This window comes from Clinocottus analis, unplaced genomic scaffold, assembly GCF_023055335.1.
Source record: "Clinocottus analis isolate CAN_PGR_092001 unplaced genomic scaffold, fCliAna1.0.p SCAF_11, whole genome shotgun sequence".
Lineage (NCBI taxonomy): Eukaryota > Metazoa > Chordata > Actinopteri > Perciformes > Cottidae > Clinocottus > Clinocottus analis.
This window is the reverse complement of record NW_027175832.1, coordinates 2,483,562-2,491,224: the sequence shown is the minus strand read 5'-3', so window position 1 is coordinate 2,491,224 and position 7,663 is coordinate 2,483,562. Positions and strand designations below refer to the sequence as shown.

General features: G+C 47.4%; 1 protein-coding gene across 3 annotated transcripts in view; it reads right to left on the bottom strand.

The window, feature by feature from the left end:
• epha4b (eph receptor A4b) overlaps nucleotides 1-7,663 on the bottom strand; it is a 76,560-nt gene that overhangs the window by 44,277 nt on the left and 24,620 nt on the right. The gene's annotated exons all lie outside the window — the stretch shown is intronic.

The window sequence follows — 7,663 nt, the reverse complement described above, 5'->3', positions numbered from 1 at the left end:
GAAGATCACGGATCATCGCCGACTGGCCGGTTCAGCGCCGCGACGGACCGAAACGCCGAACGTCCACCTCCTGGTATCAGCGTAATGGTACAAATATACACCCCGCTGCTCCTTATCCTCCTCTTTTACCACCACAGAGCCCATTCAGCATCCCGCAGGAGGTCAAGGGTGTCACATGCAAAATAATCTGGAAAAATTGCTGTTGCGCGTGTCCTTTCTGTGCTCTCTGCACAGTTCAGAGCAGCAGGAGCCTTTTTTCATCCGACAAATACATATTGACAACATAATTAGGTCTATATGAAGCCGCCTTGACAGGTAATGATGCTCACAGACCTCCACGGTGCCCTTTCAACATGGAGATGGTCGCGTCTGACATAAACATGATTATTCATGCTGCTATTTTTGGGCTTGTTTACTTTGTGCTTTTCATTTAAAAATGATCAAAGCTGCGTTTACACAACTGCCCAGAACTTACACATTTTTTTTGTAATTGATTTAATTGCAACTGATGGAGGAGCAAGAAGACTTGAGCTCGCAGGTGAACTCAGCACACGAGGTGTCAGATCTCGCCCGCAGCCACCTTTTAATACTGCAGCAGCTGGTCTAACAGGACATATTAAAACAAATGAAACGTAATCTGTCAGTTCTGTCATCGGGGGTCTCGAGTAACCGCTCTTTGTTCCGGCCGACACTTGAGCTGCAAAATCTCGGGGCCGTTTGAATTTTATTTTCTAAACGCTTTCTTCGGTCTCGGCCGTGAAAGAACAGTCGCAGCTGCGCCGCATACGAAAAGCAGCGACAAATTGGATTTCGACCACGGCTACATCTGCACTTTGTGTTTGGAGCAATAACGCCCGGACCCGATCAGTCTGACGGGCCGGATCGTACATCTGGAAGCCATCCACGGACCAGAAAGAGAGGGAGGGGAGGGAGGGAATACAAGGGGAAGGGGGTCAATGGCTGTCTTCCTGTTCCTGTGTTTCCTGTTGAGCAGACCCGCTGCAGGCCTCCTCTGCTTTCTCTCTCACACACACACACACATGCACCTTTCTCCAAACCTTTACATCCTAACTGGAGCAGACTCCCGAAAAACTGATTCAACACTATAGCAATGAGACAATTATGAACTCTCCCGTGAGCGCACACATGTTTATCCCTAACTGGAACTCAACAGCTAATGGAACGCATCCAATTAATGGCAACTGTACCCAATGGAGACGCGCTCGCCCGTCTACACCTCTCTCTCTCTCTCTCTCTCTCTCTCTTTCCGCCTGTTGGGAATAGAGCTATATAAGGACAGGGGGAGTTAAAACGTGCGTTAGCTGTTTCTTAGTCCTTGGCCTGCTTTTTCCTCCTTTTCTCCGAGGCTTTGTTCACAAAGTTTAACCCGCAGCGCCCGACTCGACTCGGCTGAGCGGTACGAGGTTCCTGTCTCTGGAAAAAAAAAAAAAAAAAAAAAGCCACCCCGGTGTCCTCGGGTTTCGCTGAGGCTTTTACGCCGGAGTCCAGGTACTAAAAGGCGGCTTTTTTGGCAAACCCGGCTCATGTCTGGCAAGAGATGCGCGGCGGCGAAAGAGGAGCCGCGCTGGGAGGAAGTGTGTGAATAGACATTATCTGGGTCAACGCTGTGTGGGTATGTCGACCGGGACTATGGTGTGTAGAGGATATAGCGAGCGCCTGAGCCTTTGTGATTTTGTCATTTATTCAAGCACAAAAGAGAGGGGATGAGAAAGAGGGATGGGGGGGGGCAATGGGACGGAGTGCGGGATGGAAGAGATAAAGGCGTAATGTAGTAAAAGGTGGCTGTCTTTATTCAAATAATTGAAAAGTAAAAGGCAGGCTGATGGACGAGCAGAAGGAAGAAACACACTCCCTCAGACAGGAACTCGTGACTGGCCTTACTCGGCCCATTTATCCATTTGTCCTTTAAGAACATCTGGCTGGTAATACCACCCTGCTGCCTGACACTTCAGCAGCATAACGCTCTAATGCCTGCAGCAGTGTACACACATACATACCGCATACACACATCACATGGCTCGTATACACACAAAAACCTCCTGACTTGCTGTCCAAATCCTTCTGTTAGCCGCCCACTTCCATCCCATACCCACACCTTTCTGCTCTCAAGCTCCCTGAGCTGCCACCAGGAGAAGAGCAAAGAAATGAGCTGTGTGTGTGTGTGTGTGTGTGTGTGTGTGTGTGTGTGTGTGTGTGTGTGAACATACTACATGCAGGAGGGAGCACTTGACCTTCAAAAGTCTGTATGTGATCAACATAAAAATGTTCACTTTACTGACTGTCCACAGCACACACGTATTCATGCACACACACACGCACACGCACACACACACACACACACACACACACACACACACACACACACACACACACACACACACTCTTCTGTTAGGATGGAGGAAGAGATCAAGCTCTGGGTTAGAGAGGCAATAAAGAAAGGCAGATTCCCAACTGAGCTTTCAAAACACACACACACACACACACACACACACACACACGCACACACACTCACACACACCTACCCGCACACAACCCTCCGTAAGTGAGTTAAATCTCTTTCACAGGTGCAAAGATTAGGCTTTTCCTACATCTGTTCCATGCTCAAACCTTTCATTATGAACAGAGACAGCAATCCTCTTATGAGACATAAAATGTAAAAGTTCATCGTGTATATATATATATTTATATATATATATGTATGTGTGTGTGTGTGCATGGTCATGGTCTTATATTATGTAAATACATGTGTGCATATCTTGATGGAGCCCTTACAGCACATGTATCATATCATCTGGCGTTCTCTTATCCGAACAGAAAGGGAGTTGGTTTTTTTTTCCTCTTGAAATGACATCGTGCAGGACTTAGTTCTCCCCCTCAAACGCGATGATCTCATCGCTGTGGTCGAACAGGGTTTAGAGTGTGTCAGCGCTGAAGCAGGGTGGTGTTTTCCTGCCTCTAATCGTTTACATGACTCTGCCTTAAAGGAATAGTTCAACATTGGACAATCTGTTTATTCCCCCTCCTGACACTTCAATGCAGCGTCTCTTGGAGGAAGTTAGCGGACACAGAGGGAGCACCGGCTTTAATCTCATTGCAGACAAAACCTGCCGACCTCACCGGGATGACAACACGTCGGGAAATCAATGCGCTCGGGCCAACAAATATTCCCGCACATGACTCTCCGTCACGCTGCAGAGATTCTTGCACCAGTTACGAGATACACGGCGTTAATGTTGAGCTTGAGAGGAGCTGGAGAGGTGGACTTTGCTAACATTGCATGGAGCACATAGCATAGAGCTAGCTGTGTCAAACTAATTTGTCCATTTCAGCTGGACTCTAACTCGAGGTCACAGACTTATTAAAACAAGCATGTACTGCAGGAAATGTGTGTGGAGCAGGACATCAGTGGACTCTGTCTCACCCCTTCATTACCATCTAGTTAGCCATAATAGATACAAATAATTGTGACACTACCTCAACAAATGTCACTAATTTGTGGCCGTTTTTTTTTTGTATTTCTTCCATTTTAACGCACAGGCGTGATTTGATTTGCACGCTCTCCTGGAGCTCATCTCGCTCTCTCTATTCTTGACATTCGTTTGCCCTCGTGCTGCGGGCGTGGAGTCGGTACGACGAGTGCGGTTGTGACTTTGAAACAAGTTCCTCTTGAAAAAAAACTTCCTTTCGGCGGCGTGGAACCGACGCGCGAACGAGACGGGGAAGAAGGAGACCGTCGCACCGGTGCAGCCGAGGAACAGACAGACGCGTCGTGCTGACCTATATATTACTTTTGCCCACGGAGAGAGAGAGAGAGAGAGAGAGAGAGAGAGAGAGAGAGAGAGGTGGGGGATGAGAGAGAGAAAGGGGGATGAGAGCAAGATAACTTGTGTCGAGGTGACAGGTGTCTGTCCTTCTCCACTCCGGCTCCTCCATCTCTCAGGCATCTGAGGCAGTAATTGGTGCTGTCAGACACACAGAGAAGGACAGGACACACACACACACACACACTCAAACACACGTCTAGTCACAGCTGCACACACACACACACACACACACACACACACTTCTGCCCTTCAGCGTGTTCCTCCGGGGCTTAAGGCAGGAGAGGTTCGAGAGGAGAATTCTCTACATTCCCGACCGGCTGTGAGACAGAGAGACAGCAGGACGAGGGCAAAGGAGTACGAGGCTGAAAGAGGAAGGAGGGAGAGGAAACAGAGAGGGAGAACAGAACCAGAATGCACAAGAGACCAGAACACAGAGAGAAAGGAAAGCAAGAGAGCGAGGGAGGCGGAGGGGGCACTGACAGAGGCTTCTGCGTGAGGAAGACGAGGGCGAGCGACTGCATGTGGCAGCAGAGAGGGAGAGAGAGAGAGAGAGAGAGAGAGAGAGAGAGAGAGAGAGAGAGAGAGAGAGAGAGAGAGAGATTGTGTTGAAGGAGTAAGAGTGTGAGGGAGAGAGATTATGTAACTCCAGTGGCGGCAAAACAAACGAGTGTGATATTATGTGATGGAGTAGCAGAGCCACAAAACCCCAAAGTATTTAATATATGCTTGAGTCGTCGTAGGAACCTCAAATTTATTCCAATACGTGTGTTTATTGTATGTATTTGTGCAGCAAAGTCTTGGGAATAAAATGTATATCTGCAAAAAAATATTACTTTTAAATATGTTTTGATCGTAACGATGAACATTCAGCATGATATGAGCCAGATTCCCAAAAAAAGGCCTCCTGGAGCGTCAATAAGACACCTTTTTGGAAAGATTAGGACCTAAAGAATCAGAATCTGCAACATAAATGTGAATAAAACAAAGTCTTGGTCTGTTAGGAAGAAGTTTCAGTCAAAAAACTGTGTTGTTAGGTTCAAAAATGGAAAAATTATGTATTTTATGCCAAAAGATTGTCTGAATGGGGCATGCTGGGACTTAAAATAGGAGCGGGAGGATTTTCGTGCACTTTCCAAAATGTTAAGCTATTGTGTTATTTTGTAATGTTATTAAATATATTTTTCAAATTTTTCATTGTGACCTAAGTTTAATGTGTCTTTCTCTGTAAATTACAGCATATATTTAATCCACCTGGGTTTGCAGTTTTTTGCGTCGATGTGATTCAAGTAGTTCTTTCAAAAACATTTATTAAATCATAAATAAAAGAGCTGTTAGCACGTTTCTATAGAGACTGTCTCCATATGCTTGTGACTATTTTTTAAAGGACCGACTGAGCGATGCACTCAATTGGTTTTGGATTCTTAACGAGATTATCAAATAAAACATCAGTGTGTCATAATCAAATTATCGCTGTGAAGAAGCACAGTATAGTTTCTTTAGCGGCTTGTTGTCGATCGCTGGATCATATTTCCATTGAATCACCTTATTTTCTTGTGAAACAGTTCACCGGCTTGATTCCACGTGTCCAACATTAGCAGCAGCTGAGCAGACACACACACACACACACACACATTTAAACACGTTGTGCCTAACTTTAGGGAATAAGAAGCATTGGGTGAGAAAATAGAAAAAGAGAAAGATGAACCCGTGATCTATAAATGTTTAACGAGTGAAGACAGAGGAGATGAGGACTGCGAGGAGGAGGAGGAGGAGGAGGAAGACAGAAAGAAAAATGGTGAGGTGAAAAGGGAAGACAGCGTTACAAAGGATGGGTGAGAAGCAAAATGGGGGACTCGTGCGAGAGAGAGAGGTGGAGAACAGTCCCATTATAGAAACAGACACCAGAGCAAGGTTAGAAAATAGCAGAGAGGGAAAGGAGAGAGAGAGAGAGCAGAGATTGAGGGGGAAAAAGGCAGTAATTGGAGGTGTCTGGTGTTTGTCTAACACAGAGAGGCAAATAATGATTCCATTAGCGCCTCACACCGAGAGAGAGGGACACATGGAGGGAGAGGGAGAGCGACACGGGGGACACAAAGAGGAGACGAGAGAGGACACAAAAGAGACTGGAGAGGCCAAAACAATGGCAGAAGACATCAAAACAGTGAACGTCTGAGCTGCGAAATGCTGGGGAAAAAAAAAAAGAGAGAGCAGAAAACCAACAAAAAGAACAAGAGGACCAGGAATGCAAGGCGTCCATTAAATGGCGTGTTCACCTGCATGGCGATGATGATTACAAATGGCCCCTGCAGTCCCCCCCCCCCCCTCCCCTCAGCGCTCACCCATTGCTCTCTTTGTGCGACGGCCAGCTCGAGAGGGTGATTTAAATGCATTAGCGGGCCGTGCGTTTTCCCTATGGAAGACCTACAGCGCCGCGTCGGAGAGGGCAGGAACCTTTTGTTTTGGAAAGCCGAGCGCCGAGAGAGGGGCTCTTTAAAAGCCCGGGCCCTCGTCCTCTCGGGGACACATTAAAGCGCGGCGCGCCGGAGGCTTGTTGTACTTCTCGGTGTCCTCCCCGCGTCTTTGTTAAAAGCAGGCTGATTACGGATGCGCGTTGCATTAGGCGGCTAAGTGGGATTTTGACGAGGGGAAGGGAACAATATGAGAACGCGGGCGCCGGTGGCCATTTTGATGAAAGAACCGCCGGGTTTTCCAAGGAGTTCTTTCGACCATTATCTCACCGGGGGCTGCAAACAAATACAGAGATGTGTTAGGCTGCCGTACCTGGAGCTGCGAATTCTCCATCAGCATGAGGAGGAGATTTCATTGCTATGCAAATCCTGCGAAAGACGCCACAAAGACGGGTTTTTTTTCTTCCTAATGCTGAGTAGGCGAAGGAATACAGAATCTGTTGGTGAATCACATTTGATTGTTTACAGAATAATAATGGCGACGACCACAAAATGTGCCTTGAAATGAAGTGACACCTGGCTTACTCTCCCGTGTTGCACACACCTGTTTTACCTCCAAAAAACACACACGCACGCACATCTGTGTTGACTTATTAGACAAGGGACACATTTATTTCTTGGCCTCTGACTGCAGACCGTCAAAGGAATCGACACACAACGATTGCACACACACACACACACACACACACACACGTGGTTATTGAGTTGCAGCTAGCTGGTCAAACGCGCTTACCTTGCTATGTGTATCCTCTACGGAGTGATAAGACTCAGGAGCAGACCGGTGAGGTCGTGGAGATCGCTGAGGTCGACCGTCCAGCTGCGTCCGACTGACTTTAAATAAAGTTTTTAAAATGGGGGCAGTGTGAGGTGGACCCACGCGCTACACAGGCAGTGAAATTAGTTTAAAACCCGTCTGCGAAATCACCCGTTAAACAACCGCAATGTGTCTTTTTTTTTTAGGTGCACCAAGCAGCGAAGCATTTCACGACTGAGATGCCGCCAGAGGTCTGCCACAAGCTGTGCACATTACCCGTCTGCGAGCCGGAGACTGCAGCTTCTGTTCTTATTCACTTGTCTCTGAGGCCCGACCGCCAAGTTTTTTTTTTTCCAGGCGTCTCGGCTGCTGTCGCTTCTTCTCCCCGAAAACAACCCAAATTGCATTATGTGCACCAATTTCCGAGTTTGCGGTGATGAATATCTACGATTCCTGTTTTTCTTTTTCGGCGGGAGGAGGCGAGCCCCCGTTGGGGACGGGGTGACGGCGTCTAATGCAGCTTGCACACCTCAAGAGCACGCATGCACGCTCAGCACGCACGTACGTACAAATGCACACACACTCACACGTGCCAC